The sequence below is a fragment of the Callithrix jacchus genome, chromosome 11 (assembly GCF_049354715.1).
Source record: "Callithrix jacchus isolate 240 chromosome 11, calJac240_pri, whole genome shotgun sequence".
Lineage (NCBI taxonomy): Eukaryota > Metazoa > Chordata > Mammalia > Primates > Cebidae > Callithrix > Callithrix jacchus.
The window spans coordinates 99027270-99054321 of NC_133512.1; the positions used below are offsets into that span (position 1 = coordinate 99027270).

The following is a 27052-nucleotide window of genomic DNA, read 5'->3' on the forward strand; positions in this document are numbered from 1 at the left end:
ATAAGAGTGTAAAGAGTAATTTCTTCATAATTCGTGGAACATTCACCAGCCATTAGTCCCCCCTCATCTTCCACAAAGTGAATGTGCCTGTTGCCATTCATAGCACATTCTTTAATTCATGCAGACCTGGAAACAAACTCAAAATCCTGGCCCATTCACCTTGTATCCCAGAGCTGTCACCATCCTAGAGAAATCCTTTGCCTGTTTTGAGTCAGTCATTATCATCATACCCATTTTTCATTTAAAAAAAACTTAAGGCTCAGAGATGTTAGGCAATTTGCGTGAAATCGCTCAGCCTGATCAGTGCATAATGTGACCCGGTGACTCACTTCTGTATATATCCACTCCTTTACTAAGATATTCTCCCACACTTTTGTTGGTTCTTTAACCTTCTAAATGCTCTTCCTGGTTCTTACCTCTTCTTTATCCTTCCGCTTGTGTCATGACTGATGGCAGATTATTCCTTGTAAATTGATACCTTCATCATTATAATTTTGTCCTTCCAAACTTCAGTAGTTCCATATTGTGTGTAGGGTTCAATCCAAATTTGGACCTGGCACTTAAGGTTTACCATATCTTGTCCTAACTTGCTTTTCCAAATTTATTTCCTGCTACTTCCCAAAAGGAACTCTCAATGCCATTCAGTTGTTCCTCTAACAGGTACTGTTCCCCCTTCTCTCCTCCAACTCCAAATCATGCTCACTTTTCTTTTTTTTTTTTTTTCATGCTCACTTTTCAAGATCCAGCTCACACCCCCCTCCCAGGAAGCCCGCCACCTTACACCTTCTACTCAAGCTTTGTGACCTCTCCCTGATTGCCTTCTCACATGTGCCTTTAAACTAGGTGGTCTGTGCTGTGGGGTCAGAGACAATTTCGTAATGTTCATCTGCCCCCTCAGCACTGTGCCTGAAGAACGCTGAAGCGGATTCCGAGCAAATTTGCTTACTACTGAAATGAAAGGGTATGGTGTTACTTGACTAACTATATGAACGATTATTTCTAAGACACAGGTAAGTAACTAGCCATCCAGTGCAAAGTGAATTAACAGGATGGTTCTCAAACCTGGTTTTGCTTCAGAATCACCCGGGGACTTAACTTCTAATTCCAAGGGCCCCATTCCAGATCTACTGAATCAAAAGTAGCTGGCTGGGAAGTGGCAGGGAGGGAACTTGAAACTGCCAGAGTTTCTTTCCTGGCACCGCTACTTGTTATCTGGGGAACTTTGAGCAAGTTAACCTCTTTGTGCCTCAGGTTCTTCATCGGTGACATGGGGATTATAATAATAATAGCTCAGCCATGTGTAGTGGCTCACACCTGTAATCCCAGCACTTTGGGAGGCCAAGGCAGGTGGATCACTTGGGATCAGGAGTTTGAGACCAGCCTGGCCAACAAAGTGAAACCCTGTCTCTACAAAATATACAAAAATTAGCCTGGTGTGGTGGCATGCCTATAATCCCAGCTACTCAGGAGGCTGAGGCAAGAGAATCATTTGAACCCAGGAGGCAAAGGTTGCAGTGAGCTAAGATTGCACCACTGCACTCCAGCCTAGGTGACAGAATGAGACTCTGTCTCAAAAAATAAATAAATTAATAATAATAGTATCTCATATAAGGTTGTTGTAAGTTAAATCCTAAATAAATATTACCTATGCTGACAGTGATAATTTTTAAAGTAAACCTTATTTAATCCAAATCATGAAATATACATTATTTGTTATTAAAAAAAAAAACTAGTTCTGTTTACAAAAGCAGCTACAAATATGCTATAACTATGCAGAGTAATTAAACTAGATTAGTGTTCAAAGGAACCAGGAAAGAGATGAAGTAATTTAATGATTTTTTTTCTACCTTACCTCAGAATAAGATTTTTTTTTCTTTTTTTTGAGACAGAGTTTCACTCTTGCCCAGGCTAGAGTGCAATGGCTTGATTTTGGCTCACTGCAAACTTCAACTCCCAGGTTCAAGTGATTCTCCTGCCTCCTGAGTAGCTGGGACTACAGGCGTGTGCCACCATAACCAGGTAATTTCTTAATTTTTTTGGTTCTAGAGATGAAGTCTCACTTTGTTTCCCAGGCTGTTCTTCGATTCCTGGGCTCAATCGATCCTCCCACCGCAGCCTCCCAAAGTTCTGAGATTACAGGCATGAGCCGTCGTACCTGGCCTAATCCCCTGCTTTGGTTTTACTAGAAAGGATTTTGTAGCTAATTTTGGTCCATCAAATGCCAAATAAACAAGATTTTAGTAATAGAGGTAACTAGATGTAAAATATGATGCAGAAATTTACTTACAAAAGTCACAGCTGTCTGAACGGGAAATACAGTATTGGTAGACCTCATCTTCTCAACTCTTGACTTGTAATTTGCCTATCTAAACAAATACACAACAGCCTTGTTTTTATTGCCTGCTATTCCACCTAAGATTTTTTTTTTTTTTTTTTTTTTTTTGAGACTGAGTTTCTCTCTTGTTACCCAGGCTGGAGTGCAATGGCATGATCTCGGCTCACCGCAACCTCCACCTTCTGGGTTCAGGCAACTGAACCTCCTGCCTCAGCCTCCTGAGTAGCTGGGATTACAGGCGCGCACCACCATGCTCAGCTAATTTTTTTTGTATTTTTAGTAGAGACGGAGTTTCACCATGTTGGTCTCAATCTCTTGACCTCGTGATCCACCCGGCTCGGCCTCCCAAAGTGCTGGGATTACAGACTTGAGCCACTGCCCCCACCTGAGATTCTTGGGTATCATCTCTTAAAGACTCAAATAGCTCTGAGAGATAGGAGGGCTTGATAGTCGTTCACACATTGGCATTAACTATTTCAGTCAGTTTGCATTTTTTTTTTTTTAAATACAGAGTTTCACTCTTATTGCCTAGGCTGGAATGCAGTGACATGATCACAGCTCACTACAGTCTCGACCTCCTGGACACAAACAATCCTCCCACCTTAGCCTCCTGAGTAGCACCTGCCACCATCCCTGGCTAACTTTTTTATTTTTCGTAGTAATGGGATCTTGCTATGTTGCCCAGGCTGATCTTGAACTCCTGGGCTCAAGCAATCCTCCTGCCTTGACCTCCCAATGTGCTGCGATTACCATACTTCATCTGGCCAGGTCGCCTTCTTTTTGACACAGATCAGTAGCACCTAAACTCTGAAAGTTTTGGGCAAATTATGTTTAAGAAAAACACTGAGTGCCTCAGGGAAGGCCTTAGACCTTAGGCCAGAGGTTCTGGGAGGAGCAGCCTTAAGCAAAAGAAGAAAATGAAGAAAAGGAGACGGAAGGATTTAAAAATTTAACCTGTTCAACTTCAGATCTTGCATATTGCCAGTTCTAGGCCTCTTATTTTGGAATCCAGAAAATACTGCTGTAAGACAGTCATGAATCTTTTGAGTCTGGCCTGGGAGACCTAAACACCATCATAACATTGTATCAGTTTCGATCACATGAAATAGCAATTTTTTTTTTTGAGATGGAGTCTCCCTCTGTTGCCCAGACTGGAGTGCAGTGGCACGATCTCGGCTTACTGCAACCTCTGCCTCCTGGATTCAAGCGATTCTCCTGTCTCAGCTTCCCAAGTAGTTGGGACTATAGGCACATGCCACCACACCTGGCTAATTTTTGTATTTGTAGTAGAGATGGGGTTTCACCATATTGGCCAGGCTGGTCTCTAACTACTGACCTCATGATCCACCCACCTTGGCCTCCCAAAGTGCTGGGATTACACTGCACCTGGCCTGAAATAGCGGTGTATTCTCCAATGATTCAACCTAGTTTCTATGAGGTATTATTCACAGAAAGTAGAGTGTCCTAAAATCTTCCTTCCTTCCTTCCTTTCTTCCTTTCTTCTTTCCCTCCTTCCTCTGTTTCTTTTCTTTCCTTTCCCCTTCCTTCCTTCCTTGCTTCTCTCCTCCGTCCCCACTGCCCCCCTCTCTCTTGCATCCAGGCTGAAAGTGCAGTGGTCTGATCCCAGCCTGCTGCCCTGACATCTGGGCTCAGGTAATCCTCGCACCTCAGCCTCCTGTGTAGCTGGGACCACAGGTATGTGCCACCATGCCCAGCTTTTTTTTTCTATGCAATGTTGCTCAAGCTACTCTTTTTCCCTTTGTTGTTGTTGTTTATTTCTGTGGGGTTTTTTTGTTGTTGTTGTTTGTTTTTGTTTTTTTGAGACCAACACTTGCTATGTTGCTCAGGCTGGTCTGGAACTCCTTGGCTCAAGTGACTCCCCTGCTTCAGCCTCCTGAGTAGCAGGGACTACAGGCATACACCCCTGAGCCCTGTCTACCCTGAGCCTGGCCTAGAATTGCTTTTTCCAGGAAGCCTTCTATGACCCTCCATATAGCAACCCACCCCATGTCTACATCTGGATTAGGCGTCCTTCTTGTGTAATTTTTTTGTACTATGTAGTCATTATATTGCATTACAATTTTCCCTCTGTATCTCCTACTTTCTGAGATTCTGAGCTCCTCGAATTCAGACACTGTATCTTTTGTCACTGTATCTACAATATTTAACACAGTGCGTGGCACATAGTATACTAAAAGTGGTTGGAACCTAACTCATGCACTAACTGGAATTGTTTGTACTAAGAAATTCAGTCATTCCACTTTCTTCCTCAAAGAATGTTCATAGTTCTCTGCTTCCTAAAACAATCTCAAACACTTCATTCCTAATATTGAAGCATCCTCTATGCTTTCGCTCTAGTGGATCAGTCCCTCTGGTTTCTTATACATATCATACCAGATTCAAACTAGATTCCTATGAATGCCCAATTGGGCTCCATGCATTTCCTCATCTAGCTGTAACTCCCACAGAAATTGCTCTTCTCCAGTCACTGTTTACCCAAATGTAACCCATCCTTCTGGGCCTACCTTACATGCAATCTCTTTAGTAAAACCTTCTTTTTTTTTTTTTGAGATGGAATCTTGCTCTGTTGTCAGTGGCACTGTCTCGGCTCACTGCGACCTCTGCCTCCCAGGTTCAAGCAATTCTTCTGCCTTAGCCTCCCGAGTAGCTGGTACTACAGGTGCACGCCACCACACCCAGCTAATTTTTGTGTTTTTCAGTAGAGATGGGGTTTCACCATATTGGCCAGGATGGTCTTGATCTCTTGACCTTGTGATCTGCCCTTCTTGGCCTCCCAAAGTGCTGGGGTTACAGGATTGAGCCACCGCGCCCAGCACCTTTCCTGCTCTTCTACCTGATGTGAATTCCACTTCTCCTTTCACACTGAGTAAGCTTCTTAAAGACATTCTTGAACAAGTTTGTATCCTTATAGGAGTGTATTAAATTACAGAAACTGGCAAGTCCAAAATCTGCAGGGTAGGTCGGCAAGCTGGACAGTCACAGAAGACTCAGTGCTGAAGTTCAAGTGTGAAGGCCATTAGGCTGGCAGAATTTCTGCTTGCTTAGGGAATGTCAGTCTTTCGCTCTATTAAGGCCTTCAAGTGATTTGATGAGGCCCACCCACATATGGATAGCAAGTTGCTTTATTCAAAGTCCACCAATGAGGCCAGGCACAGTGGCTCTTGGCTGAAATCCCAGTACTTTGGGAGGCGGAGGCGGGTGAATCACTTGAGGTCAGGAGTTTTGAGACCAGCCTGGCCAACAGAGTGAAACCGTGTCTCTATAAAAATACAAAAGTTAGCCAGGCATGATGGTGCAGCCCTGTAATCCCAGCTACTTGGGAGGCTGAGACAAGAGAATCACTTGAACTCGAGAGGCAGAGGTTGCAGTGAGCTGAGACGGTACCGATGCTCACTGGATGTGAGATTCTGTCTCAAAATAAATAAATAAATAAATAAATAAAATAAAACAAAGTCCACCAATGACTATTAATGTCATCCAAAAAACACCTTCATAGAAACATCCAGGATGATGTTTGACCAAATATTCAGGCACCATGATCCAACCAAGTTGACGCATAAAATTAAACACCACAAAGACTAAGTGGGATACCCTGGACATAACAAATGCATTTTATTTCTTTAAGAAGTAATCTATACTTGGCTGGGCGCCGTGGCTCACACCTGTAATCTCAGCAGTTTGGGAGGCTGAAGTGGGCAGATCACTTGAGTCAGGAGTTTGAGACCAGACTGGGCAACATGGTGAAACGCAGTCTCTACTAAAAATACAAAAATTAGCCAGGCAGGGTGGCAGGCACCTGTAATCCCAGCTACTCAGGAGACTTAGGGTGGAAAGAGGTGACAGCCTTAGTTTTAATCAATCACAGCAAAAATAACCTACTTTTGAAATTTCTGCAAAAAAGAAACATGACAACACGAACACATTGCTAAGGCCCCTGCCAGGTGCTTGGAAGACCCCATGCAGGTGAGGAGAGCTGAAGCTAAAGTTTGCTACCTTCAAGAGTATTGCCTCCATCTCTGTCTTCAGCCTGACCTCTTCCACACTTGAGGTCTGATTTTCTAGCTGCTTGCAGACCCCTCTACTTGAACGTCTCTCATATTTCAAACCATTTGGCCTCAAAGACCTTATTCTTCTCCTGACCCATCCCATATCTTTTCCTCTGTTTTTCTGTCTCTGATGTTGGCATCACCATCCACCCAGTTATTTAAGTTAGCAGCTTTAGTTATTTCCTGTTCTGTCCTTTCCCTGCTCCATATCCACTGGATTTATTAGATCTGATTGAGTTTGTACCTGTATTTGCTTCCATTTGGACTGCCGCAAGGGCCTCCTTGCTGTCTCCCTGCCTCTGGTCTCCTCGAATTCATCCCCCACACAGCCGTGGAGCTGTCTTTCTAAAATATGGTAATGACTTCCTCAAGAAGCAAGATAGCGCCGGGCGCGGTGGCTCAAGCCTGTAATCCCAGCACTTTGGGAGGCCGAGGCGGGTGGATCACGAGGTTAAAATGTGGCACATATATACCATGGAATATTATGCAGCAATCAGAAATGATGAGTTTGTGTCGTTTGTAGGGACATGGATGAATCTGGAGAACATCATCCTCAGCAAACTGACACAAGAATAGAAATGAAACACCGCATATTCTCACTCATAGGTGGGTAATGAAAAATGAGAACACATGGACACAGGGAGGGGAGTACTAAACACTGGGGTCTATTGGGGGGAAAAGGGGAGGGCCAGTGGGAGGGGGAGGTGGGGAGGGATAGCCTGGAGAGAAATGCCAAATGTGGGTGAAGGGGAGAAAGGAAGCAAAACACACTGCCATGTGTGTACCTAGGCAACTGTCTTGCATGTTCTGCCCATGTACCCCAAAACCTAAAATGCAATAAAAAATTAAAAAAAAAAAGAGATTGAGACCATCCTGGTCAACATGGTGAAACCCCATCTCTACTAAAAATACAAAAAATTAGCTGGGCATGGTGGCGCATGCCTGTAATCCCAGCTACTCAGGAGGCTGAGGCAGGAGAATTGCCTGAACCCAGGAAGCGGAGGTTGCAGTGAGCCAAGATCAGGCCATTGCACTCCAGCCTGGGCAACAAGAGCGAAACTCCGTCTCAAAAAAAAAAAGAAGCAAGACAGCATGGGCTCTGGAGCTAGCACCCAGGTTTAAATCTTGGCTCTACTGTTTACTACCTGTTTGACTTCAGACAAATTATCTAATCTGTCTATGCCTTAATTTCCTACTTATAAAATGGGAATACTGGCCAGGCAAGGTAGCTCACACTGTAATCCTAGCACTTTGGGAGGCAGAAGAGGACAGATTGCCTGAGCTCAGGAGTTTCAGACCAGCCTGGGCAACATGGCAAAAACTATCTCTACTAAAAATATAAAAAAACTAGCTGGGCATGGTCGTGGGTACCCGTAATGGGAGGCTGAGGCACGAGAATCACTTGAACCTGAGAGGCGGAGGTTGCAGTAAGCTGAGATTGTGCCACTGCGCTTCAGCTTGGGTGACAAAGTGAGACTCTGTCTCAACAAAACAAAACAAAATGAAAAAATAGGGAATAGTTCATACTTCACAGGAGATTTTAACAAATAAATTATAGCATTTCATGGTGTTGAGTATTTGATACATAGAAAGCATTAGTATGTTATTATCAGCATTAATATAGCTTTCCTATAAAAACTTTTGATGGGGCCAGGGTGTTGTCTCATGTCTGTAATTCCAGCACTTTGGGAGGCCAAGGCAGGTGGACCACCTGAGGTTAGGAGTTCGAGACCAGCCTGGACAACATGGTGAAACCCCCTCTCTTCTAAAAATACAAAAACTAGCCAGGTGTGGTGGCGCACACCTGTAATCCCAGCTACTCAGGAGCATGAGGCAGGAGAATTGCTTGAACCCGGGAGGTGGAGGTTGCAGTGATCTGAGATTACTACACCCCAGCCTGGGTGACAGAGTGAGACTCTGTTTAAAAAAAAAAAAAAAAAAAAAATGAAAAGAAACTTTTGGTTGTTTCACATATTGGAACAAGACATTCAATAATAATTTTTATGCCTGTAATCCCAGCAGTTTGGGAGGCTGAGGTGTATGGATCACCTGAGGTTGGGAGTTTGAGATCAGCATGACCAGCATGGAGAAACCCTGTCTCTACTAAAAATACAAAGCTAGCCAGGCCTGGTGGCACATGTTAGTAATCCCAGCTACTTGGGAGGCTGAGGCAGGAGAATCGCTTGAACCCGGGAGGCGGCGGTTGTGGTGAGCTAAGATTGTGCCATTGCACTCCAGCCTCAGAAACAAGAGCAAAACTCCATCTCAAAAAATAATATATATCATCATCTTCACGTTGAGACCTCAGTCCCTCTTCCCAGTGTCTGTTCTTACCAAGTCTCTTCCTAGACCTTGTGCTGCAGACACACTTGAAAGCAGGCGGATGCTCCCCAGGCCTTTTGGGTACTCCTGGTTTTTCCTTTGTTGGAAATGTCCTCCTTCCTTTTTCTTTCTCTGGAGAAATCTCAGTCATTCCCCAGGTCCTGATCCAATGTCATCTTCTCTCTGAAGCTTCCTCAAACTCTTTGTCCTCGCTGTATCCTGGTGTTTCTTAATAAACACTGAGCAAAAGGCCTCTGACAAACTCCTCCTCCCGAACTTTCTTTTTCAATTGCCAAAAATGGGGTTTAAATGTTTAAGCCACGATTCTTGCATGCATTCTCTCGTGTAATACTTGTAAAGTACATCTTGGATAATTCCAGGTTTTTACTGGCGTAAATCAGAGAGATCATTCTAGTCATGAATGACGAAGTATGTTTTCCAGGTCATACTACATTCATGCCAGGGACGTGGCATAGCCCATCAACACCATTTGTTTATATGTTACATTTTAAAGAACAATTATAATATTTAGAGAATGTGCACAGAGAAGATATTTCAGTGATCTTAGAGCTTGATTTTCTTGATCTGTAGAGTCAGTTGCTTTTGACTCGATATTCACTCTGGGAATGGAAAAATGGAACTAAAGGTACTAGCAGGCCAGGATCATCAATCAACAGATAACAACTTAGAAAAGATTTTATACTGCCATTTTATGGGAAAAGTTACTTTTTCACCTATTAATTTTTCTATGAAATGGCAAGGGAAGAGACCTCTTAAGAATTTGCCTAATTTTTCTGACCATTTTAAAAGAATAAATGTGTTTGTTTGTTTGTCTGTTTGAGATGGAGTCTCGCTCTGTCACCAGGCTGGAGTGCAATGGAGGGATCTCGGCTCACTGCAACCTCTGCCTCCCAGGTTCAAGTGATTCTCCTGCCTCAGTCTCCCAAGTAGCTGGGACTACAGGTGACACTACCATACCCAGCTAGTTTTTGTGCTTTTAGTAGTGATGGTGTTTTGCCATGTTGGCCAGGCTGGTCTTGAACTCCTGACCTCAGGTGATCTGCCCACCTCGGCCTCCCAAAGTTCTGGGATCATAGGTGTGAGCCACCATGCCCAACCTTAAAGAATATATGTTTAATTTATAGTTGAAACCTGGATTAACAGCTCCTGGCTAGTTCTGCTGACAGAGTAAGTTCAGAAACCAAACTCTCACTGAACAATGAGAGCAGTATGTTATTTTTGCTGGTAATGTCCCAGAAACTTAGTGCTATTAACCACAGCTTCATACTCCAGGTTTTTGACTCTTCTGAGGACTCCATCAGCCTACAAGTCTGTTTCTGTGACATTAACAGTAAATCAAGGAGAAATAACAACATGAAAACAAGAATTTCTAAGATTCCTCTTGCATGATTAAGTAGCGGAGCAGGAGAGACAAGATAGGTGGGAGGCTGGCAACTAAATATTCAAGATAAATACTCATATTTTCCTCCCATTCGAGAAGCCAACCATTTTCCCCATTTTTTTTTTTTTTTTTTTTTTGAGAGGGAGTCTCTCTCTGTTGCCAGGCTGGAGTGCAGTGGTGTGATCTCGGCTCACTGCAATCTTCGCCTCCTGGGTTCAAGTGATTCTCCTGCCTCAGCCTCCTGAGCAGCTGGGATTACAGGCATGCACCACCACACCCAGCTAATTTTTGTATTTTTAGTAGAGACGGGGTTTCACCATGTTGGCCAGGATGGTCTCAATCTCCTGACCTCATAATCTCCTGGCCTCAGCTTCCCAAAGTGCTGGGATTACAGGCATGAGCCATCGTGCTCGGCTCCCCATTCTTTTGTCAATGATATTTCCTTTTATTTTTCCCTACCTCTCCTTCCAACAGCTCTAACCTTTTACTGAAGGATTAGAAATGGATAAATATTCAGTAATCTAGTTCCTGGTTATTTTATGACAGCCAACTTAATTGCCTTTATAATAAATGCTACTTGGACAGGACAAAGGCACTTGTATTCTGTAGGTACCAGCAAGACAGCCTGGAAGAAGCTGGTAATGTAATAGACAGAAATTTATGTGGAGCTACAGACACTTAAGACACTTAAGTTTTCCTGATAGAATAAGGTGAGTTGATGTAAAGAGTGAATATAAAACTCTAATGGTCAAAATAAAGTGATTTTTTAAATCCCAGGGTACACACATGTTTGAAAAATAGTCAAGCATTTACCGAGGTGTTTCTTGAGTAAGCACTTCATAACCACTTGCTAACTGACCTACTTTTTGTTTTTCTTCCCTGTAGCGAGAAAAAAAGCTTTTTAGCTTCTCTGTAACTAAAAAGCTACTCTCAGACAAGGGAAGGAAAGTTGGCTCTTCCCTTGCACAGAGCGGGATGTAATCCCATTTGATTTGTGCTACAGGTGAGCTTTTTCTGGTTCTGCCCTCAGTCTGAGAAAGACTGTGGGAAGAAGCCAGGGAGAGGCTCCCACGGGAAAAGACTGACTCAGGTATCCCAGCCTGTGCCTGGACAAGTGGCAGCGGAGGGAAAACACAGGCTCAGAGGCAGCCCAGCTTTTTCCCTGCTGCTGTCTCTAGGCTCTTCCAAAGGAGTGGATGGACATCTTTCAGGACAGCCTCTGGCTAAACAAACAATCTGATTCTTCTGAAACCCCAGAGTTCATATCTGCCAGAGTTACCTGCATCTCTTACTGTACTTATCATTTTGTACCTGCAAGCTATTTGGGAGCAGGGCTGTGTCCCCACGCATTGTCCCCAGTCACCTTTCCAGGCTCATGTCCCATCCTGCCCTCTCTCACTCCTTTATCTGCATACGTCCTATGTACTGCATACGTTGTGTTCCTTACACTTTCCTTCTATGGTGCTTTTGCTAATTCTCCACTGGATGTGCTTCTTATTCCCGGGTTCATCCATTGCAATCCTATTTAGCTTTCAAATCCCACTTCAGTTCTCATCTCATCAGACTTTGCAGAGTCCTTGGGCTAAAATACATCTCGTTCTCCTTTGTGTTCTCATGGTTGTTTGCCTGGGCTTCTTTGAGACACATGGCTTCTTGTTTGTATTTCTACCGTGCCAGAATCTAAGCTCCTTGTCTTTTCATCCTGTTAATACGGTCTTTCGCAGAGTGAAAGGTTTTAATTTTGACCATGTGCAATTCATCAGTGTTTCTTTTTGTGTGCTTTTGCTGTCAAGTCTGAGAACTCTACACCTGGCTCTAGGTAGGCCCTGAAAATGTTCTTCTATGTGTTTCTCTAAATGTTTTAGAGTTTTATGGTTTGCATTTAACTGTGGGATCCATTTTGAGTTAGTTTTTCTGTGAGGTATGAGGTTTAGGTCTAGGTTCATTTTTTTTTTTTTCCTTATGGACATCTGATTGCTCCAACAATGTTTGCTGAAAAGGCTTTCTTTCATTGGGTTCTTTTTTGTAATTTTGTCAAAAAATAGTGCCGCATAAGGCTGGGTGTGGTGGCTCACACCTGTAATCCCAGCACTTTGGGAGGCCAAAGCAGGCTGATCACTTGAGGTCAGGAGTTTGAGACCAGCCTGGCCAACATAGTGAAACCCTATCTCTACTAAAAATACAAAAATTATCCAGGCATGGTGGTAGGTACCTGTAATCCTAGCTACTCGGGAGACTGAGACAGGAGGATCGCTTGAACCCAGGAGGTGGAGGTTGTAGTGAGCCGAGATTGCAGCACTGCACTCCAGCCTGGGAGACAGAGTGAGACTCCATCTCAAAAAAAAAAAAAAAAAAAAAAAAATGTAGTGCAGCATATTTGTGGGCTTCTATTTCTGGATTTGCTGTTCTATTCCATTGATTTATATGTTTACATTCTAGGTGCCTTGAGGACTAGACATATGCCTTCCTTTTTACAGTGCTTTTGGTATATTGCCTTGCAAATAGCACCATCTAACTCAGTGGCTGGTCCATAGTCAGTGTTCAGTAAATTTTTGTTGAAAGAAAAAGTCAATAACAAATATAAATATAAATGTTGAGTTAAATTATTGATGAATTAATTCTTAAAATTTTGAGAGTCAGACCTCTGTGTCTGTGTAGCCTCAGACTGGCGATAAGCTTTCCCTGGGCCTCTTGACACAGAAACTAGAGCCTCACACGTCCTGCACACTCTGGAGGCCTCTTGCCCTCCAGGAGGGTCATACACTCAGCAGCAGCTCCCTCTGCAAGTCTCACCGTCCCTCACACAGCCTGCACTCCCAAGGCCTTCTGGCCTGCTGATGCCCCAAGTCCCGCTGCACACCCACACCATGGCTTGTTGATTCCCCGCTGCCCTCTTGTGTTCTGGAGGGTGGCTTAGTGCTGGTGCAGCAACTCCCGAGCAGCTCTGGCTTGGCCAAAACAGCGAACTTCTCTGCTCTCCTGCAGGCCAAACCACACCTTCGCCAGTGAGCTCTGAACTCCTTCACGATCTACCCTTCCTTGGGTACTCTCCCTCGCCCTATGGTAACAAATAGAGTTTGCTTCTGACTTAGAGTAAACCTTGAATTTAATTTTTTAAATTAAAAATCATTTTAATTTTTAAGTTTTTTTACAGACAGATTCTTAGTTGCCAAGACTGTAGTGCAGTGGCGCGATCACGGCTCACTGCAGTTTCGAACTCCTGGGCTCACGTGATCCTCCCACCTCGGCCTCCCGAGAAGCTGGGATTACAAGAGTGCACCACCATGCCTGGCTAATTTTTAAAATTTTTGTAGAGACAGGGTCCTGCTACATTTCCCTGGCTGGTCTTGAACTCCTGGCCTCAAGTGATCCTCTCCTCGGCCTCCCAAAGCACTGGGATTATATGTGTGAGCCACTGTTCCTAGCCTCTTTCATCATAATTAATAATTCTTTATATTCAGCTTCCTTCTTAACCTACCCTGTGGTTTCTTTTTTATTGGTGTTTTAAATTTTTAATTCTTGTAGGTACATAGTAGGTGTATATATTTATAGGGTACATGGAATGCTTTGATGCGGGCGTGCAATGCGTAATAATCACATCTGGGTAATGGAATATTTATCACCTCCTTTCTTTCTTTTACAGACAATCCAATTATACTCTTTTAGTTATTTTATTTTTTGAGATGGAGCCTCTCTGTCACCCAAACCGGAGTGCAGTGGTGTGATCTTGGCTCACTGCAGCCTCCACCTCCCAGGTTCAAGCAATTCTCCTGCCTCAACCTCCTAAGTGGCTGGGATTATAGGCACGCACCACCACCCCTGGTTAATTTTTGTATTTTCAGTAGAAATGGGGGTTTCACCATGTTGGCCACGCTGGTCTTGAACTCCTGACCTCAAGTGATCTGCCTGCCTCAGATTCCCAAAGTGCTGGGATTACAGGCATGAGCCACCCTGCCCAGCCCTCTTTTAGTTACTTAAAAATGTACAATAAATTATTGTCGACTATAGTCACCCTGCTTTGCTATCAAGTGCTAGATCTTATTTGTTCTACCTAATTATATGTTTGTACCCATTAAGCGTCCCTGCTTCCTCTACGCTTACCACCCTTCCCAACCCCTGGGAGCCACTGTTCTACTCTACCTCCATGAATTCAGTTGTTTTAATTTTTAGCTCTCACAAATAAGTGAGAACATGCAAAGTCTGTCTTTTTGTGCCTGGATTATTTTACTTAACATAATGACCATCCATGTTCCATCATGTTGCAAATGACAGGATCTTATTCTTTTTTTGTGGCTGAATAGTACCCAATCATTTATATGTACCACATTTTATTTATCCATTTGTCTGCTAATGGACAGATCAGTTGGTTCCAAATTTTGGCTCTTGTGAATACTACTGCAATATACGGGAATGAAGATATCTCTTTGATATACTGATTTCTTTTCTTTTGAGTATTATACCTAGCAGTGGGATTGTTAGATCCTATGGCAGCTCAATTTTTAGTTTTTTGAGGAACCTCCAAACTGTTTTCCATAGTGGCTATACTAATTTACATTCCCACCAACAGTATATGAGGGTTCCCTTTTCTCTACATCCTCACCAGGATTTGTTACTGCCTGTCTTTTGGATAAAAGACATTTTAACTAGGGTGAGATGATATCTCATTGTAGTTTTGATTTGTATTTTTCTGATGATCAATTGTGTTGGCATCTTTTAATTGATCTATCTGCCATTCGTATGTCTTCTTTTGAGAAATGTCTATTCAGATCTTTTACCAATTTTTAAGTTGGATTATTGGATTTTTTTTATTGAGTTGTTTGAGTTTCTTATATATGCTGGTTATTGAGCCCTTGTGAGGTAGTAGTTTGCAAATATTTTCTCCCATTCTGTGAATTGTCCCTTCACTTTGTTGATTGGTTCCTTTGCTGTGCAGAAGCTTTTTAACTTGATGTGATCTCATTTGTCCATTTTTGCTTTGATTGCCTGTGTTTATGGGGTATTACTCAATAAATCCTTGCTCAGTCCATTTTCCTGGAGAGTTTCTCCAATGTTTTCTTTTAGTAATTTCATAGTTTGAAGTCTTAGATTTAAGTTTTTAATCCATTTTGGTTTGATGCTTACATATGGCAAGAGGTAGTTCTAGTTTTATTCTTCTGCATATGGATATCCAGTTTTCACAGCATCATTTATTGAAGAGACTGCCTTTTCCCCTGAAGTATGTTCTTGGCACTTTTGTCAAAAATGAGTTGATTGTAGATGTATGGATTTGTTTCTGGATTCTCTATTCTGCTCCGTTGGTCTATGTGTCTGTTTTTATGCCAGTACCATGCTGTTTTGGTTACTATAGCTCTGTAGTATAATTGGAAGGCAGGCAATGTGATTCCTCTAGTTTTACTTTTTTCTCAGGATAGTTTGGCTAGTCTTTTGCAGTTCCATATAAATTTTAGGGTTGTTGTTTTCTATTTCTGTGAAGAATGACATTGGTATTTTGATAGGGATTACATTGAATCTATAAGTTGCTTTGGGTGGTATGAACATTTTAACAATATTGATTCTTCCAATCCATGAACACAGAATATCTTTCCATTTTTTTTTTTGGTGTCATCTTCAATTTATTTCATCAATGTTTTATAGTTTTCATTGTAGAGCTCTTTTACTTCTCTGATTATGTTAATGCCTAAGTATTTTATTTGTAGCTATTGTAAATGGGATTTCTTTCTCATTTTGTTCATTGCTGGTATATAGAAATGCTACTGATTTTTGTATGTTGATTTTGTATCCTCAACTTTACTGAATTTGTTTATCAGTTCCAATAGTTTTTTGGTGGAGTCTTTAGTTTTTTTCCAAATATAAGATTATAACAAGAATAATTTGACTTCTTCCTTTCTAATTTGAATACCTTTTCTTTCTTTCTCCTGTCTGATTGCTTTAGCTAGGACTTCCAGTATTATTTTGAATAACAGGTGAAAATGGGCATCCTTGTCATGTTATAGATCTTGGAGGAAAAGCTTTCAGTATTTCCCAATTCAATATGATACTAGCTGTGGGTTTGTCATATATGGCTTTTACTGTGTTGAGGTATGTTCTTTCGATACCCAGTTTTCTTTAGGGTTTTTATCATGAAGGAATGTTGAATTTTACAAAGTGCTTTTTCAGTATCAGTTGAAATGATCTTACGGTTTTTGTCCTTCATTCTATTGATGCGAGGTATCATATTGATTGATTTGCATATATAGAGTCATCCTTTCATCCCTGGGATAAATTCCCCTTGGTCATGATGATCTTTTTAATGTGTTGTTGAATTTGGTTTGCTGGTATTTTGTCAGGATTTTTGCATCAATACTCATCAGGGGTATTGGCCTGGAGTTTTCTTATTTTGAAGTGTCTTTGGTTTTGGTATCAGGGTAATACTGGCCTCGTAGAATGACTTTGGAAGTATTCTATCTCCCTCCCTTCTCTGGAATAGTTTGAGTAGGATTGGTTTTAGTTTTTATAAATGTTTGGTAAAATTCAGTAGTGAAGCGATCAGGTCCCAAGGTTTTCTTTGCTGGGAGACTTTTTATTATGACTTTGATCTTGTTACTTGTTATTGGTCTGTTTCGATTTTGAATTTCTTCATGGTTCAATCTTTGTAGGTTGTATGTATCTAGGAATTTATTCATTTCTTTGAGGTGTTCAATGTATTAGTGTATAGTTGCTCACAGTAGTCTCTAATGATCCTTGCAATTTCTGTAGTACCAGTTGTAATGTCTCCTTTTTCATCTCTGAGTTTATTTATTTAGATCTTCTTTGATAATTGGGCTAAAACTTGTTGATTTTGTTTATCTTTTCGAAAAACCAACTTTTTGTTCATTGATCTTTTGTATTATTTTCTTTATTTCTGCTCTAACCTTTATTATTTTTTTCTTCTTCTAATTTCTTGTTTTTCTAGTTCTTTTTCTTTTCTTTTCTTTCTTTCTTTCTTTTTTTTTTGAGACAGAGTCTTTCTCTGTTGCCCAGGCTGGAGTGCAGTGGCACTATCTCGGCTCACTGTGACCTCTGCCTCCCAGGCTCAAGCCATCCTCCCACCCCAGCCTCCTGAGTTGCTGGGATTACTGGCGTGTACCATCATGCCTGTAAAATTTTTGTATTTTTAGTAGAAACAAGGTTTCACCATGTTGGCCAGGCTGGTCTTGAAGTCCTGGCCTCAAGTGATCCTCCTGTCTCAGCCTCCCAAAATGCTGGGATTACAGGCATAAGCCGCATGTCTAGCCTCTAATTATTTTAGAGGTATTGTTACCTTGTTTATTTAATATTCTACAATTTAGATGTAGTGCTGATTGCTATAAAGCTCTTTCTTAGTACTTCTTTCACTATATCCTATAGGTTTTGGTATGTTGTGTATCTGTTTTCATTGATTTCAAGAAATTTTTTTATTTCCTTCTTAATTTCTTAATTGAGCCACTGGTCATTCAGGAACATATTGTTTAATTTCCATGTGTTTGTATAGTTTCAAAAATTCCTCTTGTGATTGAATTTTAGTTTTATTACATTGTGTGAGGTTAGAGAACATACTTGATATAATGTCAGTCTTTTTGAATTTTTAAAGACTTGTTTTGTGGCCTCACATATGGTCTATCCTTGAGAATGATCCATGTGCTGAGGTGAAGGAGGTGTATTCTGCAGCTGTTGGCTGAAGTGTTCTGTAAATATCTGTTAGGTTCATTTGTCTGTAATGTAGATTATGCCTGATGTTCTTTGTCGATTTTCTCTCTGGACGTCTCCAGCTATTATTGTATTGAAGTCTATCTCTTTAGCTTTAATAATATTTGCTTATACATCTGGATGTTCCAGTATTGGGTGCATATATATTTGCAATTGTTATATCCTCTTGCTGATTTGACACTTTTATCATTATATAGTGACTTTCTTTGTCTTGTCCTATAGTTTTTGTCTTGAAGTCTATTTTGTCTGACATAATAGCTACTCTTGGTCTTTTTTGGTTTCCATTTGCATGGAATATCTTTTTCCATCACTTTATTTTCAGTCTTTGTGTCTTTATAGGTGAAGTGTGTTTCTTGTAGGCAACAGATTGTTAGGTCTTGTTTTTTATCCATTCAACTACTCTATGTCCTTTGATTAGACAGTTTAATTCATTCACATTCAATGTTACCTATTTTTAATTTGTTTTCTGGTCTTCTCCTCCTTCTCTCCTTCCTTCCTGTTTTCCTGTTAGTGAAGGTAATTTTCTCTGGTGGTATATATTAATTTCTTGCTTTTTATTTTTTGTGTATCTGTTGTATATTTTTGATTTGAGGTTACCTTACCATGAGGCTTGCAAATAACATAACATATTATATTAAACTGGTAACGGCTTAACACTGATTACATAAACAAAAAAACAAGCAAAGAGAAAGCTAATAAAAACTCTAACTTTGCTCTTCTGCTTTTTAACTTTTTGTTGTTTCTGTTTATAGCTTGTCCTATGTTTTCGTTATTTTTTATCAGTTCATCTTTTAGTTTTTCTACTCAAGATATGCAGTTTATATACTGTAATTACAGCTTTATAATATTCTGTGTTCTTTATAATATTCTGTGTTCTTCCGTGTATTTGCTATTACCAGTGAGTTTTGTACCTTCACATGATTTCTCATGGCTCATTAATGTCCTGTTTTTTCAGACTGAAAAACTTCCTTCAGCATTTCTTGCCTGGGTGCGGTGGTTCATGCCTGTAATCCCAACACTTTGGGAGACCGAGATGGGCAGATCACGTGAAGTCAGGAGTTTGAGACAAGCCTGGCCAACATGGTGAAACCCTGTCTCTACTAAAAATAAAAAAATTAGCTGGGCAGGGTGGCAGGCACCTGTAATCCCAGCTACTTGGGAGGCTGAGGCAGGAGAATTGCTTGAACCTGGGAGGTGGAGGTTCCAGTGAGCTGAGATCACACCACTCCAGCCTGGGTGACAGAGAAAAACAAAGGAAAAACAAAAACACAACAAACAAGAACAAAGACAAAAGCAAAAACACAACAAACAAGAACAAAAAACTTACTTCAGCATTTCTTGTAGGACATGTCTGATGTTGACAAAATTCCTCAGCTTTTGTTTTGCTAAAAACAAAAACAAAAACACAGCAAACAAACAAAAACAAAACACTTCCTTCAGCATTTCTGGTAGGACAAGTCTGGTGTTGATGAAACTCCTTGGCTTTTGTTTGTCTAGGAAGATCTTTATTTCTCCTTCATGTTTGAAGGATATTTTCACTCAATATACTATTCTAGGATGAAAGTTTTATTTTTTCAGCACTTTAAATAAGTCACACCACTCTCTCCTGGCCTGTAAGTTTCCACGGAGAAGTCTGCTGCTGGCCATATGTTATTTGTTTCTTTTCTCTTGATGCTCTTAGGTTCCTTCCTTTCTTTTCTTTTCTTTCTTTCTCTCTCTTCTTCTTCTCCCTCTCCCTCTCCCTCTCCCCCTCCCCCTCCCCCCCCTCCCCCCTCCCCCTCCCCCTCCCCCTCCCCCTCCCACTCCCCGTCCCACTCTCCCTCTCCCTCTCCTTCTCCTTCTCCTCCTCCTCCTCCTCCTCCTCCTCCTCCTCCTCCTTCTTCTTCTTCTTCTTGAGACTGTGTTTTGCTCTTGTTACCCAGGCTGGAGTGCAATGGCGTGATCTCGGCTCACTGTAACCTCTGCCTTCTGGGCTCAAGTAATTCTGCTGCCTCAGCCTCCCAAGTAGCTGGAATTACAGGCACCTGCCAGCATGCTTGGCTAATTTTTTGTATTTTTAGTAGAGACGGGATTTTACCCTGTTGGCCAGGCTGGTCTTGAATTCCTGACCTCAGGTGATCCACTGCCTCAGCCTCCCAAAGTATGGGATTACAGGTGTGAGCCACCACGCACAGCCTCAGGTTCTTTTCTTTATCCTTGACTTTTGGGAGTTTGATTATTAAGTGCCTTGAGGTAGTCTTATTTGGGTTAAATCTTCTTGATGTTCTATAACCTTCTTATACTTAAATATTGATATCTTCCTCTAGGTTTGGGAAGTTCTCTGATATTACCCCTTTAAATAAACTTTCTACCCCTATCTGTCTCTCTGCTTCCTCTTTAAGGCCAATAACTCTTAGATTTGCTTTTTTAAGGTGATGTTCTATATCTTCTAGGCATGCTTCATTCTTTTTCTTTTGACTTCTTTGACTGTATCTTCTTTCTTTTCTTTTTTTTTTGAGACAGATTTTCACTCTTGTTGCCCAGGCTGGAGTACAATGGTGAGATCTTGGCTCACTGCAACCTCTTCCAGGTTCAAGCAATTCTCCTGCCTCAGTCTCCAAAGTAGTTGGGATTACAGGCATGTGCCACCATGCCTGGCTAATTTTTGTGTATTTTTAGTAGAGATGGGGTTTTACCATGTTGATCAGGCTGGTCTTGAACATCTGACCTCAGGGATTGACCTACCTCAGCCTCCCAAAGTGCTGGGATTACAGGTGTGAGCCACCCTGCCCAGCCCTAGACTGTATTTTCAATTAGCCTGTCTTCAAGATCACTGCCTCTTTCTTCTGCATGATCAATTCTGCTGCTAGGAGTCTCTGATGCATTCTTTATATGTCAGTTGCATTTTTCAACTCTAGAATTTCTGCTTGATCCTTTTCAATTATTTCAACCTCTTTGTTAAATTTATCTGATAGGATTCTGAATTTCTTCTTTGTGTTATCTTGAATCTCATTAAGTGTCCTCAAAACAGCTCTTTTGAATTCTCTGTCTGAAAGGTCACATATCTGTCTCTCCATGATTGGTCACTGGTGCCTTGTTGAGTTCATTTGGTGAGGTCATGTTTTCCTGGATGGTCTTAATTCTTGTGGATGATCATCGGTGTCTGGGCATTGAAAAGTTAGGTATTTATTTGCAGTCTTGGCTTGTTTGTACCTGTCCTTATTGGGAAGGTTTTCCAGACATTCGAAGGGACTTGGGTATTGTGATGTAAGTTTTTGGTCACTGCAGCCATATCTGCATTAGGGGGCACCCCAAGCCCAGTAATGCTGAGGCCCTTGCAGATTTATAGGGGTACCTACCACCTTGGTGGTCTTGGGTAAGATCAGGAAAAATTCTCTGGATTATCAGGCAGAGACTCTTGTTCTTTTGCCTTACTTTATCCCAAACAAATAAGAGTCCCTCTCTCCGTGCTGAATTGCTGGAGCTGGCAGATGAGTGACACAAGTGCCCCTGTGGCCAGCCTAATACAGATATAGCTGCAGTGTTCAAAAACCAGAACTGTGCTGGGTCAAACTGGGTCTTGCCCAAGGTCTGCAATAATCACTGCCTGGCTACCAACTATGCTTGCCCAAGGCCCTATGGTGCTACACTCAGTAGGTGGTGAAGCCAGCCAGGCTTGCGTCCTTCCCTTCAAGGTGGCAAGTTCCTCTCAGTCCTGGGTGAGTCCAGAGATGCCATCTTAGAGCCAGGGCCTGGCATCAGAAATGGGAATCTACTTGGCGTTCTATTCTACTGTGGCTGAGCTGGCACTGAAGCCACAAGACAAGGTCCTTCCTACTCTTCCCTCCTCTTTACACGAGCAGAGGAGTGTCTCCTTGTGGGCACCCCTGTCTGAGGCCCGTGGTAAGTACTGCCTGGCTACTATCGATATTTACTCAAAGTCCAGGGTCTCTTCAGTCAGCCTTTGGTGACTGCTGTCCGGCATGGGACTCTCCCTTCAGGACGATGGTCTTCCTCAAATGCCGTCTAAGAGCCAACACCTGGAATCGGGGATCCCAAGAGCTCACTTGGTGCTCTACCCCACTGTGGCTGAGCTGGTGGCTAAACTGTAAGACAAGGCCCGTTTACTCTTCCCTCTCCCTTCTCAGGCATGAGGACTCCCCGTAGCCACCAAAGCTGTGTGTAAGCTGGATCACACCTGAAGCCGGCATAGCTCTGAGTCTCACCCTCACTGCTGATTATTTGAGGTCCAAGAGCTCTTTGATCAGTAATTGGTGAATCCTCCCAGGACTGAGCAGGATTCTAGGTTTGGGAAGTTCTTTGATATTATCCCTTTGAATAAACTTTCTAGCCCTATCTTTCTACTTCCTCTTTAAGACCAATAACTCTTAGCTTTGTTCTTCTGAGGTGATTCTTCAAGGCAGTGGGTTCCCTTCTGGCCCAGGGTGTGTCTAGAAATGTCATCCAGGAGTTAGGACCTGGAATGGAGGCCTCAGGACTCTACCCAGTGCCCTGTCCTGCTGAGCTGGTCTCCAAGTTGCAAGACAAAGTCTTCTTTACTCTTCCCTCTCCTCAATCAGAAGGAAGGAGTCCCTCTCGGAGCTGTGAGTTACGCTGCCTGGGGTTGGGGGAGGGGTGATGCAAGCACTCCCTTGACTTGTCCCAACTGGTATCAGAAACAGGGATCTACTTGGTGTCGATCTGCCCAGAGCCCCCCAAGTCTACTGGCTCCAAGCCCCGCACAGCACCAGGACTTCTCGAGGAATTGCGGTTCTTGTGACCTAGACTGGCTTTCAAGTTTATTTAGAACCCCAGATCACTTTTGCCTGCAGTGGTAGGGCTTGCCAGAACTTGGTTTCCAGATGCTGGGATGTGCATTTCCCCTCTTGGTAGGGCTGGCCTAACTGCTCCCTCTGTGAGCAACAGCTGAGTCCTGAGTGTTGCTTTCTGCTGCATGAGTTCCAATGCAAAGTCCCACAATCATTGTGCTCTCCCTTCCCCAAGCACAGAGAATTGTGTCTCCCTGCCCTGTGGCCACTGCCAGGGGTGGGGGAGGGGTGGTGTCAGAAATCCAAGACTCTTTTCTACCCTCTTCAGTGCCTCTTTCAGTGGTGTGAAGTTCAAACCCGGTACTGTGATCACTCACCTGATTTTTGGTTCTTATAAAGATGCTTTTTTGTGTGTGGATAGTTGTTTGATTTGGTGCTCCTGTGGGGAGGATGATCAGTAGAAGTTTCTATTTGGCTATTTTGCTCCACTTCCTCTCCATTGTGTGGCTTCTGTCTTTTGAGTGGACCCAAAATTCTAGGCTTGGTTAGCCCCCACAGTTATCTATCTGTCAGTGTCCCTGGGATATTTGGTCTCCTTTCTTCACCTCTGCAGCAATGCTCTAAGGCACATATCAGAACTGTGATTGACATGTTGGTATGAATTATATTATCCTGTTACAGTGGAAAGATCTAGGACTTTGGAATAAAAAGCCCAGAGGATATTTTTGGCCTTTACTGTTGAGTGATATTTTCAACACTGTCAGGGCCATCATGGTCCAGTCACTATCCATTGAGCCCTCAAAAGAGAATGATTGTGATGATCTTACCTCACAGTTTTGATGTGCTGATCAAAATGAGATAATGCATGGCAAATGTTTTGGACCAGTATTATGTTCCAAAAAAGAGTCACTAGTTTTATTTAACCTTAAGACAAATTACGGAATGCAAGACCATGACTCCTGCTGATTACGTTTCAAATATTTAGAACAGTGGAGAATTTCTTCTGAAATCAAACCACAGAGGCCGTCCCCTTGGCACAATGCTGGACCCAGGCGCATAAAAAGACCTTAGCATGTATACTCCCAAGAGCAGTAAAATAATTGCTCTCTACCTTATTTTAAAGACAAGCAAAGGGAAGTTACATATAATAGAAGAAAAACTGCTGTGTTCACATGATCTAATTACGATTTCTAGCTGTTTAGCTAGACGGAAATAGTTAAGGATGTAGGTGTGTGAAAGAACAGGGTCAAATCAAGTGTTTTTAGCCAAAACATTCTAGTATAGAATAATTATTGTAATAAAAGCATGATGTCAAGTGAGAGCTCAGCAAGCAGTCTTTGCAACTGATGGTTCATATTAATGTCAAAGAAGAATGAAAAAAATGAAAGAAAGTTACAGGAAAGATTTCTCAAGAATTTCTGAGTTTCTGAGGAGAATTTTGCCCAGCTTTAAAGTTCCCAATATTTATATTTTGCACAATTTAATAGGCAGGATGTTCAAGTGCTAGTGAACAATGTAAAAAAACCCTCCAGATTTTATATGATACCATATGATATTCCTTTGGGGAGGATATGATATTCATATGGTATCATATAAAATATCATGTGATAGTCAATACTTTAGGATTAATTTAACAATCATTATATAAGGTAGATTAAAAGTATTTTCAACAGGATTACTTGAAAATAGTACTTTGTTATAAAATGATTTTTTTTTTTTTGAGATAGAGTTTTGTTCTTTTTGTCCAGGCTGGAGTACAGCGGTGTAATCTTGGCTCACTGCAACCTCCAGCTACTGAGTTTAAACGATTCTCCTGCCTCAGCCTCCCAAGTAGCTGGGATTACAGGCATGTGCCGCCATGCCTGGCTAATTTTGTATTTTTAGTAGAGTCAGGGTTTTGCCATGTTGGCCAGGCTGATCTCAAACTCCTGACCTCAGGTGATCTGCCTGCCTCGGTCTTCCAAAATGCTGGAATTACAGGCATGAGCCACTGTGCCCAGCCAAGAGATGAATTTTCAAAACCTATCAATTTTTTAAATTGTGATTTGTATTGACAAAGAAACTAAGAACACTAAGAGTTTTGCTTATTTGTCTAGTTTTAATGTCAGCAATGATCTGGGCTCTGCCAAAATCAGGTGTTATCATTTAAAAACATTATTTGTAGATGCAAAATTATATAATATTGTATCTGCCGCATATCACTTTCATCCAGTCAATGGAGACCTCAATCTTTGAATTATAGCAGCCCTTTGAATTAATGTTCTTTATTATGGCTTTAATATATGTACACAGTAATTTTCTTTATTAAAACAGGGTCTCATTCTGCCTCCCAGGCTGGAGTACAGTGGTGTGATCTTGACTCACTGCAACCTCCACCTCTTGGGCTCAAGAAGCAATTCTCCTACCTCAGTCTCCCAAGTAGCTGGGACCACAGGCACATGCCACCATGTCCAGCTAATTTTTTGTATATATATATATATACACACACACACACACACACAAATATATATATTTATATACTATATATAATACATATGCACACAAATGTATTTGTATTTTGTATTATGTATAATATATACATATCTGTATGTATGTTATATAATGTATGTTATATATTATATAAATATATATATATTTTGTGCAGATGGGATTTTGCCATGTTGCCCAGGTTGCACAATATTTTTATACTCCTCCGTTTACCGGATGTGACCAAATTTCTCTTACCTTGAAAGTACACTAGATTCGTGACTTGCTTCAAATAAGCAGGATAAAATGGAAGTAGGAATGTGAGTCTTGGGACACTTGGGAAACCATACTGCCACAAGGCAGTATGGTTTCTTCTTTGCTTACTCACCCTTGGATTTCTTGCTCTGAGGGAAGTTAGCTGCCATACTGTGAGGAGATCCCTGTGTGGTAAGAAACCAAGGCCTATCAAGTGAGGATGATAGATGCAGGAGGCAGACAAGGGAACCTGAACAGGGTCTTGCCTGGGCATGTCCACAACAGACTGGAGGCCCACTTGCCCTGGGGGAATGGGGTGGCACACCAGGAATTCATGCTTTATGCAGAGGGAGGAGCCTGGCCTCTCAAACTTGTATGTGGTGGCCTGATATTCAATCTGTGATGTGGCAGCCTATTGGCAGGATCCCCTCTTTCTTTGCCGAGAGCTTTCTTTTCACCTAATAAATCTGCCTCCTTAACCTTTGATGTTCCACTAATTTTTCCTGGTTGTGAGACAAAAATCCTGATTTTAGCTGAACTAAGGAGCAAAAAATCCTGCATCAAGGGTTCCATCTTAGAAGTGAATCCTCCAGCCCCAGTCAAGCCTTCAGATGACTACAGCCTCTGCTAACCTCCTGCCCAAAACTGTAAGAAAGACCCTGAGCCAAAACCACTCATATCAGCCGTGTTGAAATTCCCAACCCACAGAAAATAAGATCATAAATGTTTGCTGTTTTAAGCTGCCAAGCTTTGGGGTAATTTGTTACACAGCAATAGATAACTGATACAGTCTCGGAAGTAACAAATACCTTTTCTGTGTCCACCAGGAGAAGATCATCTGAGGTAAAGTGCCTTTTCATTAATATGCTACTTGAATATATGACAGGACTATAGAATTCATCAGACTTCTAATACCACATGGAATTGGGTCAGGGCTGGAGGGAGCACTCGAGGCCAGCCAATCCAAGAAAGGCTCTCATTCCTTTCCCCATTGTATCAGTGTTCTACTGCTACTGTAACAAATTGCCACAAATGTAGTGACTTTAGACAACACAACTGTAATATCTTATTGCTTTGGAGGTCAGAAGTCCACACACTATCTGCAGGGCTATGATCTTTCTGGGGGCTTTGTGGGAGAATCCACTTTCTTGTCTTTACCAGCTTCTGGAGGCGGCCCACACTCCTTGGCTCACTGCCGTACATCACTCTGACCTCTCCTTCTGGCATCACATCTTCTTTGACTCTCACCCTCCTGCCTCCCACTTAGAAGAAATTTTATGATTACTTGGGCCCACCCAGGCAATCTGGAATAATCTTCTCAAGAGTGAAGATCTTTAGCTTAATCACATTTGCAAAGTCCCCTTTGCCATGTAAGGTAACATATTCCTGGGTCCAGGGATCAGCCATGGACATCTCAGAGTGGCCACTTTTCTGCTACCATGCTCACGGTTCAAAATGCAGATCCAAGTGGCTCTCTGGTCTCTTCCATTTGCAGAGCAGCACCACGCCACCAACCCCACTTTATTCTATCTGAGGGGCCTTCTGATTTCCTCTCTTCCCACATGTTTGTCTTGTTGGGCGAGGGCCCTTCATACTTCCTTGTTTTACCAAACCTGAGTCTTCCCTAAGAACACTGCTTCCACTACAGTTCTCTGAGAGCAGAGTTTTCAAACTCCTATGCTGTGCTGGCCACAGGAGAGGAAGGGTTTCTGTATCATCCTAGTTCTGGGTTGTCATTTCCAAGACATTTATC

The 27052-nt window shown here is 42.0% G+C and overlaps 1 long non-coding RNA gene across 2 annotated transcripts; it reads left to right on the forward strand.

Moving 5' to 3' along the window:
• Positions 1-1898: 1898 nt before the first annotated feature.
• LOC128928446 (uncharacterized) lies at positions 1899-25943 on the forward strand. 2 transcript variants are annotated; one of them, XR_013524177.1, is made up of 3 exons: positions 1899-2019; positions 6926-7008; positions 25833-25943. It is a non-coding gene; the product is annotated as an uncharacterized LOC128928446 (long non-coding RNA). The 2 variants fall into 2 exon arrangements; XR_013524178.1 differs by lacking the exon at positions 25833-25943 and adding an exon at positions 10736-10844.
• Positions 25944-27052: the final 1109 nt, after the last annotated feature.